The following is a 17763-nucleotide window of genomic DNA, read 5'->3' on the forward strand; positions in this document are numbered from 1 at the left end:
AAATTTCAGAAAAATAATTTCTCGAGACATTTTCTGATTACCTACTGATCTGAGATGTTGTGCGGGACTATACGGAGAATGGAATCCTAAAAGCCAGGAAACTTATATTCGAGTCACATTTTCGATGAAATATTATTCGCTATTTATACAGTCAAAATAATATTCTTTTCATTATAAATTAGTAAATAATTATATTAATCGAGTCAGCGACTAAAATGGTATTTGCGTTAATGGACATTCGAATAGCTGGGAATTTATTATTGCGGTCATATAATTTGACACTACGAAAAATAGATATTTAATTCGTAATTCGATATATTCTTTATAATAAGTATGTTATGAGATTTGGCTCAGTTGTAAAAATGCGGAGATTGATTTGGCGTAGGTCTCCCGTTAAATACACTAATGTATGCGTCAGATTGGCGACATTTTGGCGTGAGCGGTTCCTAGATGTAGCCTCCCTGCATTAGCGAGTTTTCATTGATCGCGGCGGCGCCGACAGCGAACCTAGCGGGCGAATTCGTTCCGCGACTGAGGAAACCCGCGCCTCGAATGGCCGCGACCGCGATGCGATCACTTACCCGCTCGCGATTACACAACGCCCGTACATTTTCCCCGGAAATGCCGTGATTCCCTACGGCGGTGAGGCGGCTACCATCCCGTAGCGGAGTGGCCATAGACTCGCAAGGCCCGACCCGTTCGCGGCCTCGCTCGCGAGGTGAACCAGTTTTATTGTGGTGAATATTAGGACGTACGTCGCACCACCTCAGTCCAACCCGCGTTCAGTACATTGGTAAGCACATTTGCTGCATGTATTTGGATTTTTTCAGCCAAAGTGATCCGCTTTTACGCGTTGCCGCATCCAAATCAATGTATGTCTAAACGAACGCAGCTTGTATTGCATAACTGCTTTGTCTAAAGCTAAAGGCTTGTGTTGAAAGTTTGACTGACTCTCTCGGATGATCCGGCGGAGCGCTCGATCGGCTTGGCGGGGCTAGGCCCCTCGGTGTCACCGTCCACCGTCCAAACCCCGAAGGACCTCCTCGTTCGGTAAGTCATAAGTCAGCTACAAACATTGCTTTAATTGTGCTTTCAAAAACACCTAATTGTAACTCACCAGCAATAAAGACACTAAAAAATTCAACCACTATATCAAATAGAACCAAACTAAACTTACAATAAAACCTCTAAACTTACATTTCTAATACTCAAAACTAAACACACGTCAAATAAAGTAGAAAATAATCGATAAAAGTTTAATAATTAAAAAAATGCGTCTTTATTTGAGTGGTTTAAGTTTAGTAGCTTTCTTTCTTAATAAAATATCTTATTCTATAAAAAAAAAAAATCTATATAGTAATAATGTCCGTATCTAAAAAAATGAATGATTATTTTTTTGTATATGTACATAATTAAACCTCGAAGGTTTTGTTTGTAACTATAATAGAAAAAAAGTGATTGTATAATATTCGTGTTTAAAAATATTGTTATTCTATAGTGTTTGAATTTTCCAGTATCGTTATAATTTAGATATTGTTTTCATGAAAACTGTTTCCTCGTAGACAAGTACGAGTTTGGTTCTGCGCGACCTCACTCGGGTGATGGTATAGTCAGGTCGCTTTTTAGTACGGGGCACTGCGGCATTTTCCCAGCGTTGGATAGTTTTCGTGGGGAAATTTCGCTCAAGAATTTATTCAGTGCGTATGACGTGACGATCAACGTTCGCTCGCTTCTCGCCGAATGCGTGCTTCTTTCATACGTTCACGGTTTTACCAGTACAGAACAGTTTTAGATTAACATCACGGTAAAAAAAGAAATTATTAAAAATCGTAAATTCAATAATTATAAACACCATAAACAAAAAAATTACTCGAAATAAACCGAGAAAATTAGTGAATAATTAACAATGTGATTTTTAAACATATTAGATTTAAAGAAACGTCTTTTATAATTAATAAAAATGTGTTTCCTAGAAAATAATTCTTAAGTTGAAATAACAAAAAGTGAAATATTGATAACTCCTTCATGATTTGTAAGTGAACGTTTTTATATAAAGATTTTATAAAGGCATTTAAAGTTATATTATATAGCATATGTATTATAATTATAAATATTGGACGTAATTAAGGTCAATTAAAATAATTTTAACCAAAAAAAACTAGCGTTTTCGCGGTAAAATTCAATTATTGAAGTTTTTCTTAATTCAATTAAATACTTTATTAAAATTATAAGTATTGTAGTTAGAATATGACGTATATTATGACAGTTTTAAATTCTTATGTCACATCAAAAGTACTTTGTATTATTTAAATATTATTTAATTGCTTTAAAAGTTTCTTATGTGTTTGATTTTAATTTGATGAATAAATTAAGTATTTAATCATTTTAAAGTTGGAAGTAGTAAAAAATCAATAATGAAAATATTTTAACAAGTGATGAAAATAATACTTACTAAATATTGTACGATGTCGATGAAATTTTCATGAAATAAGTTGTAAATTTATTGGGTTATTTACGTGTTCTAAGATTGATCTAATCCAAATATTATCATCACAGTCTCGCGGTGTTTTCAGCACAATTTAACGTGCCAGATATACTGAGTTAAATATACTTCGGTAAAATAATTTGTCTCGGCATTATTTTATGTGTTGCGTTGCCTGGCAATTGGTTTTTGTGTTATGTTGTGTAACAAGGCCCCGGAATACGCCAAAGCCTTCCTTTGTGCTGCGGAATGAAAGCTCATTTTTATTTAAAAAAAAAAAAAAAACGAAGCTTTTATACGAACAGATTAATAATCTCACATCGCAGACGAGTTTTTTTCATACGTCGATACGGTCGCAGAAATACACTTCGTAAATACAAGGTATTACGTCAAAAAATCAATATTCCGTATAAAAATATCTTTTCATATGCCGTTACCTAATAACAGTGAGTTGTTTCTTGGTTAATTTTGATTTATAGCTAATAGGAATGAGGATTATTCATAATATTTTTATTACAACTGGAAATAAGTTCAAATACATCTATAAATGTTTATTTACAAAATAGGTCTTTTCACAATGATAAAGAGGCGTGTTTTGAATTGTAATAAAAAGTGTTAAATGTTTTTAAATAATTTTAGTTATGTCTATGTGTAATTATTAACTGAAAAGTGGAATGATGTCTTCTCTTCATTAATTATTATCGACTGAAATACAGTAAGTAATCGTTTTCGTTCTTTATTGCTACTTACAGCTTGGTCTATTGTATTTAAATATATATGTTATCTTATAAATATAATCATAGTTATTCTTTCATCTTTTGGGACTCCAAAATATTCTTCTTTGTTGTGCCTATCCTACCAAATCATATAATCAAATTTATAAAATCTGTCCAATTGTTATATCATATCTAACCTGCAATATAAAGATAACAACTTTATAAGTAATAATCAAAGAGTGACATATCGAAAGTAAAATATTTTGTATAAAAACGGAGTCTAAAAGTATGAAAGTTATGATAAAAAAGATTACCAGAATAACTAATTTTCATAAAAACTCTGATAAAATAATATTAATAATTGCCTTCCGCGATGTTTATTTCGGACATCACAGAAGCTACTGAAATTAACTGTAAGTTTTATATTGTGATTTAAGACAATCGTACTTTATATTATTAATACTATCGACCGAAGGTACTTGATGGAATTTGAATTTAAATTCGAACGGATTTAAGTTTTGTACTATTCCATTTGAGTCGTTTTTTTGCGACCCGGGTTTCGCCTTTCGGCATCTTCAGGCACTATGTGCCCTCACCAAAAGGCACATACACAACATTGAAAACGAATACAGTTAACTCTAACTTATATAACAAATAAAGTAGGTAAAAAACTTGAATAAAGTAGGAAAAAACCTGAAGATGCCGAAAGGAGAAACCTGGGTACCAAAAAACGACTCAAATAGAATAGTACAAAACTTTAATCCATTAGTATTTTATATTGTTAAATTTTTTTCTTGAACATATAAACTTAATGCATATAAGACAGTTCAGTTTCAACTCGTATTTAGGATTGTATGTACTTTACGATATTGCGTTTTGAAGAAAAAATATATACATACATGCTTTAGATTCAATTGGATTTTAAGTGTGACTTTATGACTTATGCAGACCTCAACACACTATCAATTTTAATTAAAATAATATGAAAAAATTATATTTTTTTTTCTAAGTACCAACGTTTTCGAATATCAGTCTTAAATTTTATCGTGATATTGCAATCTATTAGTGTTGATGGCTCATAACCCACCTAATATTTATATATTGGTATACTTGAAAAATTTAATAGTTTTCGCAAAATCTATATTGAATTATATTATTACTCTTGTGAGTGATTACCTAGATTCTAGACAATTTATATGTAGTCAATAATAAAAAATATATAATTTTTACGATTGTTTATTTAAGTACTAGCCATCGCCTGCGACGTACATACAAAATGAAGACATATACTGATTCGATTTGAACATATTTTATCCACGTATCATTATTTTTCAATTCAATCATATAAACTGCGGTAGAATATAGGCGTGCGCTACTCTATCAGGACATCACCTCACCACTCCACCGCTGCTATTTGACCACTTTATCTACTTGTGCTGAATTAATGTAAGTGAGTTGTGTTCAAAGAGTTTTCTCTTCTATATTTTGAGATATCAACACGAAGCTATACTGAATTGATACTAATTTCAATTTTCAATTTATTTATTTTACATATTGTGGACATTACAAATTATAAGTTTAAGACGTTTACATGACATTTAGAAACAAAGAAATATTATTAAAACAGTATTAGGTACATCACAAAAGAGATAGATAAGTATTAAGTTATTCTACAGTACAAATATGTAAATACAAAAAATATAAAGTACCTATATAGGTACAAGGAAGTACACCGGATGAGTTAAGCAGACCCTATTTTAAGAATTTATAAAATAACGTCCACCTATACCCATCCTCACGTAGATGGAATATATCAACATCCGAAGCGATTTGCTTGAACAGAGTTATTGCCTTCCCAATTGACATCACCACTGGCACGTTAGTTCTATTCCTAGGGAGAACAAACAACTGATGCTCCCGATTTCTAAGATAGTTATCAGGGACACACAAGTCAATAGTCAATACTACCAAGAATGGCAGAGTTCTCATTCACACCACGTATAAGTCGAAAATAATACGTGGCCAAATATTGATATCTACTACTATATTGATATAATTACTCTATAAACTATGATAGTTTCATCAATATTGGTCTAGTAGTTTTTGAGTTATAATGAATCAAATATTTATGCTTAGACAATATAATAGTAGTAACGCTGATCAAAAGGAAAATATTTCAAAATCACAAACAGCACTTCAGTGTTGTTATCAGTACAGAAAACTTTTATATTAATCTATCAATTGTATAAAACCATAGAGCCAGAATATATAAAAAAATAATATAACCAGTTATCTATGGACTAGTAAAAAACTTTTAATATTAAATTACATATTTATTGTCATTAATTTTATAACATATAACAGAGGATTATCACATTAGTACTATAGATTTTTAAAACGTCATCATAGCACCATTATTTTGTAATTCCCACCAAAATTAACATTTCGGTTCAGTATTCTTTGACGAATCATCATGGAAACACACAGTTGTACAGCGTATACTGTATACACATTGTTAAATGTATTACATCAACAATTGAATCTATTCGAGCTACGTTTTAAGCATTACCTACGTGAAGTTGGTGGTCAAAATAATCGACCTATAAGGCTTACTATTCATAATTTAATTGGAAAATTTGAGTCAAATGGTAATGTTTGTGATGTAAAGCATCCAACCCGTCGCAAACGTAAAGGGAATGGGAAAAATGGACTCCGGACAATTGGACGCCGCACTGTCGTAGACACGTATACAGAACGTAGACGAGGTATATCAGTTTCTATCTACTACTTAGTAGTTTTAATTCATTTTACTCTCAACATAATGTATTCTTTATTGCGGATTGAGAATTACAATGCCGAAGGCTTTATATAAAATAGAAAACTCTTTTTTCGTTGGAACTTGAACATATGCACGATTAAATCATTATTTACGTTTGCATATTTACATTCTCACCAACTATTAAATCATAATATAATCATTTAAATATAAATAATAATGTTAAATATTTTTTTTAAAGTATATATAAGTACCTAATGTCTATTTATTTTAGAATTCCGTGGCGTCCAGTTGTCCTGGTGCCAAATCGTCCTAGACCCAACGTAAACGTACTTTTGAAAATATAGAAGTCACGAATTGAAGTGTATATGATGAAAATCTTATATTTTTTTTTGTCCAATTGTGAACTGGCTATAATATTTGTACATAATAATATAATTGATAGTTTAAAGTAATAGGTATATTAAATTTTACCAAATATTAGAATCAACGAGTTATAAAAGTGATTTTCATATACAATGTGATACAACATGTGAAATAGTTCATTAAATTTAGTTAAATTAATCATATTTGTTAGTTTTTTATCAATGATATTATTAATGGACAACGCACTCAGTACAGTAGCTAGCAAGTAAATTCGCGCATAGCGTCATTCGCACATGTATAGGTAGACGTCACGTGACAAAATTTCGCAATTTCCATTATGCGATATCACGCACCGGGAATTTATAGCAATATCACCTTTATTGTAATGGCGTTAGAACAGTGTTTCTAGTGTCATCGTTCATTTGAGCGAGCGATATTGGTATTAAAATATGATTAATGCCATTCGGCAGACCCGAACAAAAGCATCGGGAATTTATAGCAATATCACCTTTATTGTTATGGCGTTAGAACAGATTATGCCATTCGGCAGACCCGACAGAAAAGTGAGTGTCATTTTTTTTTCAGATGCTTCGTCCATATTAATGCCATTGGTGTTTATAGATATAAAGGTATAAAATTAGTAATCGCTCAGTACTCACACTTCGCCACTGAATTCAATCCATCTATTCTATTGACAAATTTTTAAAGTGCCAAAATTTGAGTGAAGAAATACATGTGCTACATTGGATATTTCCAAAACGAGAAACGAAATTTCGTGACCTCGATCTGTGTGTTATTATGGTTAGGCACACTTTTCGAAAGCACTCTGTCAAAATAGTTCCTCCATAGCTTTTACAACCGACGCTGATAGAAAGTGGAACATTGAAAACAACAGTCATGTGCGAATATTTTGTAAAAGTAAAACTATATGGCAATAATATTTTGTATTATTAAGTTTGAATTAATAATAATACACAATATTGCGACCTTTTTATCGAGTTTAAATATTAGGACCATACCTAATTAAGATTTCAAATAAATAAAAAGGATTTCAAGTTATACGCATTTATATTTTTATAAAAATCGATATTTTTTATAATAAATATAAAAAAATATTAAAACTATGAATTAGTCAAAAATCTCTATGAAAAAACTTACAAACTATATTTTAATAAATTTGGACCTGTGGACATAAATATGTAACAAATTCATATTTTTTTACAATTGTAAGTTCATTTTTGACTTAAAAAAAAAATCTTTTTAATGTTTTTAGATACATAATTATTAATTAATACAGTCGAAATTGTAAATAATCAAAAAAATGTCTCAAATTGCAAGCTCCGTTTTTTCCCCGCTAGGTGCCTCTGGTAGGTACAAGCCTCCCCATTAAGTTATTAAACAGTAAACAAGTGTAAATACAAAAATATATAAATTAGTTACAAAAAAGTACTTACACTGAATGAGCTAAGCAGACCCTATTTTAAGAATTTATAAAACAACGTCCACCTATACTCATCCTCACTTAGGTGGAATATATCAACATCCGAAGCGATTTGGTTGAACAGAGTTATTGCCCTCCCAATTGACATCACCAGTGGCAGGTTAGGTCTGCTCCTTGGGAGAATAAACAACTGATGCTCTCGATTTCTAAGATAGTTATCAGAGACACAGAAGTCAATACTACCAAGAATGGCAGAGTTCTCATTTACACCACGTATAAGTCAGGAAAAAATACGTGGCCAAATATTGTTATCTTCTAGCATTTAAACTACAGTATGCAAGCATACCTAAGAGAAAGCCAGTTGGATGAAGCCACGGATGGTATCCATATAACCTCAAATAAAGGAGTCGCAAAAATTTCTTTTGAACACGCTCCACCATAAGGTCATATTTCAACTGATGCGAAGTAATATGGTATTTTCTTTAAAAATGTCTCAGTTTGTTCCATAATCATAGAGAATCATTACTATTGCATTACGTCTTATACTTTAAATGAAAAATCATGTTATATTGTGTAATTGGATTTTCTCTCATATTGACTGACATTTCCATAAACCCAGTTTCGACAATTTTCCATTTTCTGCGCAGTCATCGGCCTGATAGCCTACTATGCTAAATTAAAGAGTGTGTGAGCGATTATGCTGCAAATAATGTTTCTTTTATAACCTTTCTATAATGGTAAAGCCTTTATTTTAACCATATCAAATGAAAATAGATTTAAAAACTTTAAAAATTAAAATTATCCAAGCCGAAGATGTTTAAGAAATTTTATCTTTTATAAAAATAGTACGTTTTTATATTTATTTATCTTCGAAATCGGGAGCATCAGTTGTTTGTTCTTTCAAGGTGCAGAACTACCCTGCCATTGGTAATGCCAATTGAGAGGGCAATAACTCTGTTCAACTAAATCACTTCGGAAATTGACATATTCCACCTACGTGAGGATGAGTATAGGTGGGTATTATGTTATAAATTCTTAAAATAGGGTCTGCTTAACTCATTCGTTATACTTCATTGTATCTAATTTATATATATATTTGTATTTACACTTTTCTACTGTTTAATAACTTTTATATAATACTGTTTAAGTAATATTTCTTTATTTCTAAATGTCATGTTGTGAACGTCTTGAATTAATAATTTGTAATGTTCACTACATAAAAAAAAATGTGAATTTAAATTTATAGGTATGAATAAAAGTAAGGCGGTATAACTACACAGTTACTAACGTTAATGATTATATTAGCTGAAAGTAATTTTGCATTACATACCTATTCACTTTCAACAACATTACTATGCTAATTTCCGCACTGTGGTAAAATGCTTTGAATTCAATAAAATATATTGTAAAAACGCAAGTAAAAATATATAAGTAACTGAAGCAATGCGTCTATAGCAGGCTACCATTTTCTTTTTTTTATTGTCAAACAGTGTATTCTATGATACACAGTCTTTACATTTTTCTGCAATTACCTAAGTTTAAGGTTCAAATAGACTATATGACGATCGGGCACATATATGCTAAGAGCGTTTTAGTGTCTATGATCAAATCTATGCCATTCCGACATATTATACATACATATTGTATGACAGCTATGACATCCTATTTACACTCTGTGACACCCTGTGACACAGGACGCCAACATAAGAAACGGGTTTTTCGACATATATATGACCGATCGTCATATAGTGTATTTGAAGCATTAATCACACTTATTGTCTATTGTTTTATATGAAATAGTCTATGTTATATTCGTTTTTTTGTTTATGGACGTTCTATTTTCAATATTTTTGACAGATATTCATAATTTAGAAACATTAATAATTATATTAAGGTGACGCATCAGTGAAACGCCAAATAATTTTCAACTGTACGCGCGACGAAATTTTGGACTCGCTGCCATTCAGTGAGAGAATGTTGACCCAGGAACACGTCACTTTGCTGCGTGATGGCGACGGGTCAATTAATTCTAAAATCGTGTAAAGATGACTAAAAACGTTACCCATTTACTTTAAAAAGAAAACATGTCAATGAATATATCATTATTGTTACTAATAGAACAATAATCAGAACATAAAATGGACGTATGTTGGATTTATATGACAAATAATATTTCGTTTGACAGGCGTCATTTTCACCCGCCACTCGCAATCCGCGCATCGCCTAGCAACGATCTTTTTAGACCGTGCCTCAACTAATGCATGGCCTTAACATTAGGGTTGGCGTTGGACTATATCGCCGTGGGTCCCAGGTTTGAATCCTGAGTCTGGCAAGTTGTACATATATTGTTTTTCAATTTGTGTGTGAGTCAGAGTACGGACCTAATAGGTTGAGCAGTTGACATCTATTTCTCGTAATAACAAAATCTGTTAATACAAACCTCTACTCTGTGGAGGCCCATATGATCCTATTAGGATCGGACATGATCGAAAGAAAGAAAGAAGAATCCAAGCCATACTAGATAATAGTAGGCCCATAATATGATCTCATTAGGATCAGACATGGCCTAAAAAAAACTCGATTAAATTTAAGAAGCGAGACTTGCATCCATAAAATTCTGTGAAATGTGATTTACTAGTTAAATAACAAGGCCAATAGGTGAAAACTTTTTATGTCTGAGATAATATAAAATTCAGTTCATATTGACGACGATATTGATTGATTTTACCACGTTTTTCTTAGCTTGTATTCTTGTTTGTCCGGTGGTTCTTTATCCAGTACAAATCTTGCAATCGATTTTTAACTAACTTCCCGACTAGCTAAAAATTTGAAACTTTTAGAATATATCAGAACACGATGCCAATGCATTCTTTTAATACTTTTGGCCATCTTTAAGTTGAATTGAATTCATTTTCAGTTAATTCTGTTTTGTATGAAAAGTTATTTCGAAATAAATCCGTAATCCAATCCACTATTATTAGTTGCTAAGGGGGTCCTAGCAACTAAATTATTAATATATACGTACGTTACTATGGAAATAAAATAACATTTCAGTATTCTATATATTTGTTTGTTTGTTGCAAAATAGCAAAAAAATGATTTGTTGACAATTATTGCTCTTATTTGTCCCAAATCATTAATACATAGAATTGTCAAGTTTATATGATTCAACAGAAAATTTAAAAACGTGGTATATAAAAAGTTCTTTTTATCTTGTAATTATTTTTAATTGATTCAACGCGTAGTTTTCTTTTCACTACCAAAACAGTCTCTTGTAAAAGGTTGTTACTTTTAATGTTAAAATTATAATCGGACTATAAAGGTTTGTATAATGTTGACACAAGGGTGTGACTAGATCGTTGGACAATAACGATAGTGTTGATAGTGTTTCGAAGAAGTATTGGAAACGGCTTTAATTATAGGTTAAAGGCCAAGCTATTTTTAGTTTTTTTTTTTAATGTTTGCATACATACTCGAATACATTTTGTGCTTCAATTAAATTAAACATTACACACTCGTATATTATTAATTTACTTGAGAGGAGGGTGATCACCAGTATCGTGAGGATTGCGAAGATGAAGCATCATGATAAAAAAAGTGAATGAATTAACAATGAAGCATGGATATTAGCTCAGGATTGCTCCAAATGATATTAGATTGTTGATTGTGCTTATGATCACCATTCTAAGTACTAGTGTATAGAAATTAAGGAAATATTATTGTATAATAATTAAAAATCGGTTATGTTCAACATGTCATATTAATGATTAATTGAGTATAATTCATATTTGAAATGATTCAACTGTAATGTTTTTATCATTCTCAGGGTTGCTCTGCTTTTTACAACGTTGTTATTAGGTCGTATTCTTATTTGTCCGGTACAAATCTTGCAATCGATTTTTAATTAACTTCCTGATTAGCTAGACATTTAAAACTTTTAGAATATATCAGAACACAATGCCAATTCATTTTTTTAATACTTTTAGCCATCTTTAAGTATAATTCAATTCGTTTTCAGTTAATTCTGTTTTGTATGAAAAGTTATCATGGAAGAAATCCATAATCCAATCCACTATTATTGGTTGCTAGGAAATTATTAGTATATACGTGCGTTACAATATAAATCAACATGAGTGTCAAAATGACATTTCAGTATTATTTCTATCAAATACAATTTTTTTTGATCGTTTAAGCTAGTCAAGTCAAGTTTATATGATTCAACAGAAAATTTAAAAACGTTGTATATAAAAAGTTCTTTTTATCTTGTAATTATTTACTCCCAGTTTCTACATTAACAATATTTAAACACATAAGTTCAGTGAATTATTTATCATGGGAATATTTATTTATTTTTAAGTTTTAAAAAAGTAACTTATAATTGGATATCTCAAAAAAAATGGTGTTACCTATACTTGTTAATAAATAACTTGAGTCATCTGGTTAAAATATCTACAGAATGAGGATACACCATTTGATACAATAACTAACAGAAAATATTATAGTGTATTTTCCAGAAAAGGTTATTAACGTCTGACAAAAATCTGTAAGAATCACCCTTATTGCAGTGTGGAAAGAGTACAATTTTGAAGTGCATGAAATATGTAATTATTAGAATTAATAATAAATTTAACTATTTTCATTCATTGTAAACATAAGTATCAAGAAATTTTACTGAATAATAATTGATTTATATTTACTTGGTCTTGGTAGAATATCATTTAACAAAATGATAATATAAATAAATTTAATCGTGAATTTAATTTTAATATAAAATTGAAGTTGTATACAAATTAATGCAAATTCTAATGGATTTAAGTTTTGTACTATTCCATTTGATGCGACCCGGGGTTCGCCTTTCGGCATCTTCAGGCACTGTGTACACTCACCAAAAGGCAAATACATATTGACAACGAATACAATCAACCCTAACTTATATTATGACAAATCAATACAATAAAGTAGGTAAAAACTTAATCACCTACCTATTAAGTCAAGAATCGTAATAAAAAAATATAACAAACAAGTTATGAATAGTTTATCAATAATACCAGTGACGTCCCGTGGGGGTATGCAGATTGAGCGTCGCTTGGGGGCGGCAGTTACTCGAAGGGCGGCAAATCGAGGAGAATCATTGGGAATATATAGAATTAGCTACCTTAACTCATTTAGTGCTGACAACGCGACTGGCGCGTTTGCATTAGTTGACCATTACATATAATTAAGATGATATTTAAATGTGGTAATTAATTAGTAATTATCTGGTCAGCAGTAAATGTGAATGAAAATATCTTTTCATTAACAAATTCAGCTCACTCGTTTTTTCGGTTTCGCGATATCTAGTTTACTGCCGTTGTCCTTCGTCGCCCTTGATGACCAGAAACGACACGTGCAGATTTGCGAATAATTAGTCTGATATTTTGTTTCTAATGGATCCATACAGCACATTTCTTAGATACTGCACTCATGAATGGATGATAAAAATACTGTATAAAAAACGGGGCGGCATTTTGGCGCTGCCTAGGGGCGGCGTTTTATCTAGGGACGTCACTGAATAATACACACGATAAGCGTGGGTATATAAATCGTGAAAATCTAATAATCTAGTATTTTTATTGTTTATAATTACTAATGATATATTCATATTTTCCAGGAAATGTTATAATATGCAAAGTAAAAATAGATAAAACATTCATTGAATTAAAAACATAGATTTTTAATCGGTTCTTAAACTGGTGATTTTTTATGAAGCGGTAGAAACAAGCGACATAAAATTAAAGCAATTTAATATTCTGTGAATAATTAAGTCTCATTTTATAATATTACAAATTGATGAAAGAAAATAATACAAAGTTAACGAGTGCTCTAGACTCTAGAATTATTTTACGACCTTTGCGAAGTACAACGAAACTATTTTTCTTTCTTAGAAATATTCTCAATGCTGTCTGAATCGAAGACTAACTGAATGCTTTATTAAGTACTAGTTTTATTTTCGGAAATGAATAAATAATTTTAGATATTACTAAAATAGATATATTTCGTCGACTATGTCAGTTAGTATGACAGTTTTTTTTAAATTATTTTGCCCTTTAACATGAAATTTTGGAATATAAGATTTTTTATTTTAATTAGCTATTATCATAAAACGATTTATTTATGTGTTCATAAATAACTGAACCACCTTAATTTTATTACAACGCACATAGCTTGACACTTTTAAGGCATATTATGCAAGGGTGGAATAAAGCTTTGTAAACCTCTAGGTCAAACATACTGTACGCCAGCCCCCCAGTAATATTTTCGAAAAGAGAACAAGTTTTAAAAAGGCCAGTTTGAATTCGTATAATATAATATAATATGTACAATTACATAAAGCAAGGACATGGTTCGTAAGAAATTATTTAACATATTATATATAACCACTTAGAGTAGCACAACGCGGTATTAAGAGGTGCATGCTGGGCATAACGCGAAATAACAAAAAGAGGAATGAGTGGATAAGGAAGCAGACAAGGGTTTGCGATGTGATAGAGTTCGTTAAATGCCTCAAATGGAGATGGGCTGAACACATTGCTAGAAGAAGAGACAATCGTTGGATAAATTTAGTCATCCAGAGGTATCCAAGAGGTAAAAAATATCCGCAAGGTAGGCCTAGAGGCCGCTGGATCGATAAAATGATAAAGTTCTGCGGAAGTACGTGGCAACGCAACGCACAGGACCGAGAGAAGTGGAAAGAGCTTGGAGAGGCCTTCATCCAGCAGTGGATAGATTCAAGCTGATGATAATATATCAGTGGCGAAGGGTGGAGGTAGGCTGTTAACTTTGCCAGTCAAACGATTTTTTTTTAATTGAACTAATAATACAATGTGTAGATAGTGTTTGTTAGTTTTTAAAATTCAATTAGGCTCTGCCAATCCAAGCCATAGTAGGTGGATAATAGTCAAAAGATATTCGTTTATCTATAAAATATCTTAACAATGTGGCTGCGCGGCTAAAGCGTCAGTCTATAACGCCGTGGGTCCCAGGTTCGAATCCTGGGTCTGGCAAGTACACAATACATATTGTTTTTCAATTTGTGTATGAGTCAGGGTATGGACATAAGAGGTTGAGCAAGTGGCTGGCACCCATTTCTCGTAAAAACAAAAAAAAAATCTCTTAATACAACCCTCTACTCTGTGGAAGTCCATATGATCTAATTAGGATTGGAAATGGTTGAAATAAATATACATAATAATATCTATCCAACTGATCGTGTATTTTTGGCGTGTAACATTGAATTGATTATGAAGATCAAATTTTATTTTAAATAACGGATATTTAAATTTAACACATAAGTAATTTAACATTTTTTGTTTACACTTACCATATTTCAATACAGAAACTACCCAAAAAACCTTGTTCCGAGATAATGGAGTTTGAATTTTTTGCAGAAATTCTCATTTTAATTTTAAGGTCTTGATTTTGGGGAAAGTGTATATTTTTTTTACAACGTTTTTCTTAGCTCGTATTCTTGTTTATCCGGTGGTTGTTTATCCAGTACAAATCTTGCAATCGATTTTTAACTAACTCCCCAACTAGCTAGAAGCTAGAACTTAGCTAGAAAGAATTCCACATATTTTCATAAATAGTAAACTTTGTAAAATATTTCATCTTTTTATTGTGCCATCCCCTAGCGGAAGTCGGCCACCATCAAGGCGATCTTAGATTTGTCGTCTGCTACCCGGAATAGTTCAGTGGAGCTGCACTCGTACCAATCACGGAGGTTCTTAAGCCACGAAATGCGGCGACGTCCTCTGTTACGCTTACCGTTGATCTTTCCTTGAATTACAAGTTGGGGAATGCTGTACTTTTGTCCTCTCATAATGTGGCCGAGGTACTGTAGTTTCCTGGCTTTGATACTAAGTACAATTTTTCGGTCCTTCCACATTCGATTGAGAACTTCAACATTTGTCACCCGGTCAGTCCAAGGAATTTTGAGGATGCGTCTATACAGACACATCTCAAAAGCTTCAAGTCTCCGTGACATCTCTTGGTTTAGCGTCCATACTTCCATATTCCATACCATAGAAAAGAATTGAGAGAACGTAACAACGTATAATACGCAGTCTCAGACCTAGGTTAAGGTCTCAATTGCTAAGAAGGCGACTCGTTTTGAGAAAGGCACTCCTTGAGATCTCAATTCTAGTTTTTATTTTCTGAGACTGGTCCTATTTCTCATTGACCCATGTACCTAAATATTTATAATGGGTCACTGGTGTCGCTATTTTACAACGTTTTTATTAGCTCGTATTCTTGTTTGTCCGGTGGTTGTTTGTCCAGTACAAATCTTGCAATCGATTTTTACCTAAATCCCCGACTAGCTAGACATTTGAAACTTTTAGAATATATCAGAACACGATGCCAATGCGTTCTTTTATTACTTTTAGCCATCTTTAAGCAGAATTGAATTCATTTTCAGTTAATACTGTTTTGTATGAAAAGTTATTTCGGAAGAAATCCGTAATCCAATCCACTATTATTGGTTGCTAAGGGAGTGGTCCTAGCAACTAAATTATTGATATGTACGTGCGTTACTATGGAAATCAAAATGACATTTCAGTATTCTACATTTGTTTGTTTGTTTGTTTTTTATTTACTTCATATCAAATACAAGTTTGAGCATATTGCGCATAATAATTCAACAGAAAATTTAAAAACGTTGTATATAAAAAGTTCTTTTTATCTTGTATTTATTTTAAATTTTACAGTTTAATAAGGAATTAACCCGAAAATTGCAGTATATAATTGAATTAATGATTAATCTCAGAACAGGTTATTCGATTTATCGACACATTGAAGAAATTTTTGATTATTTTTTTGCTATAACTCAAAATCTTGAAATTTTGAGTTGTTTTCTTATTGCAATATGAATATACATTGAAATGGAGCGGTAAATGTCCCGAGCAATATAGCAATATAGTACTATCATTGTATCGCTCCGATAGAAATCCACGCGATAATTTTCTGCCAAGCGTTACGTTACAGAGTATGGAGGTACTGCATAGAAGCTTTTACATTACACTGACGTAACGTAAAAAAACTCGGTTCAGTGTAATATACAGTACCATGTTCCACAGTGATCACTTGGAAAGAAATTACTACGCGTATTTTATATCTGAAACGGGGGTATGTCTTTTGATCGCTTGAATGGAGGTATTGAATATGTCGATATACGAGTGATCGTTTGTTTTGTATGTCAAGTATGGATACCTGGAGAAATTAATTATATCTACGAACTCAGGTCAAGTATTTTACTGAAAAGTATTTTATAATACTTATATAGTATTAACAAATTATTCCCCGTGAGTGTGTTTAGATACTTACATATTGCGTCCGGAAACTTGTACGCACGCAGTTCGCCGTATCACACTTCACAGTGAAATATTGTATCGGAAATACATGGCCGTATATTAAAGACCGTCCAACCTCTTTGGGTCGTATAGTACATACATAAAATTCATGTCTAAATAAAACATGGTTCTTGTCGGTTTACACTTTACAAGAAGCCAGCAGCAAAAAAAAAATGAAAATAGCCGATATACTAGATTACTTGTTACGTTAGGTTTGGTTTTCATTCTTGAATTAATGAATTTTGCCAAAATCAGCTATTAAAATTGAATTAATGTTCATATTGAATTTAATAAAATTGGAGAACGTGTAGTATACGGTCATTTCTTTCCGATAAGAAAACTCACGGCGAACTGTGCCACGGTGAAATGTTTATGTAGAATTTACATGTAACCTTTACATATATATATATGTACCGTGGAAATTCATATTATATATCGTCTCTGTTCTGGCAGAACACACTAACTGGAAAATACTAGTTTTGAGTAATTTGACTTTGAAGTTGTTAAAATGTTTGAAATGTTTATTAAGTAATCGTAAAAAGGATGACTTTAAAATAAAGACTATTTATTTATTAAGAAGGTTTCCAGACGGTAAA

At 31.7% G+C, this 17763-nt stretch overlaps 1 protein-coding gene across 24 annotated transcripts in view; it reads left to right on the plus strand.

Moving 5' to 3' along the window:
- Positions 1-522: 522 nt before the first annotated feature.
- Positions 523-17763, plus strand: part of para (sodium voltage-gated channel paralytic) — a 278569-nt gene continuing 261328 nt past the window's right edge. For all 24 annotated transcript variants that reach the window (XM_085946086.1, XM_085946084.1, XM_085946083.1 and 21 more), the window contains exon 1: positions 523-1050. The gene's annotated coding sequence lies outside the window, so the exon portion shown is untranslated. The remainder of the gene's footprint in view (positions 1051-17763) is intronic.

This window comes from Rhyacophila brunnea, unplaced genomic scaffold (genome assembly GCF_057557595.1).
Source record: "Rhyacophila brunnea isolate RB1 unplaced genomic scaffold, BYU_Rbru_1.0 scaffold_19, whole genome shotgun sequence".
Classification (NCBI taxonomy): domain Eukaryota; kingdom Metazoa; phylum Arthropoda; class Insecta; order Trichoptera; family Rhyacophilidae; genus Rhyacophila; species Rhyacophila brunnea.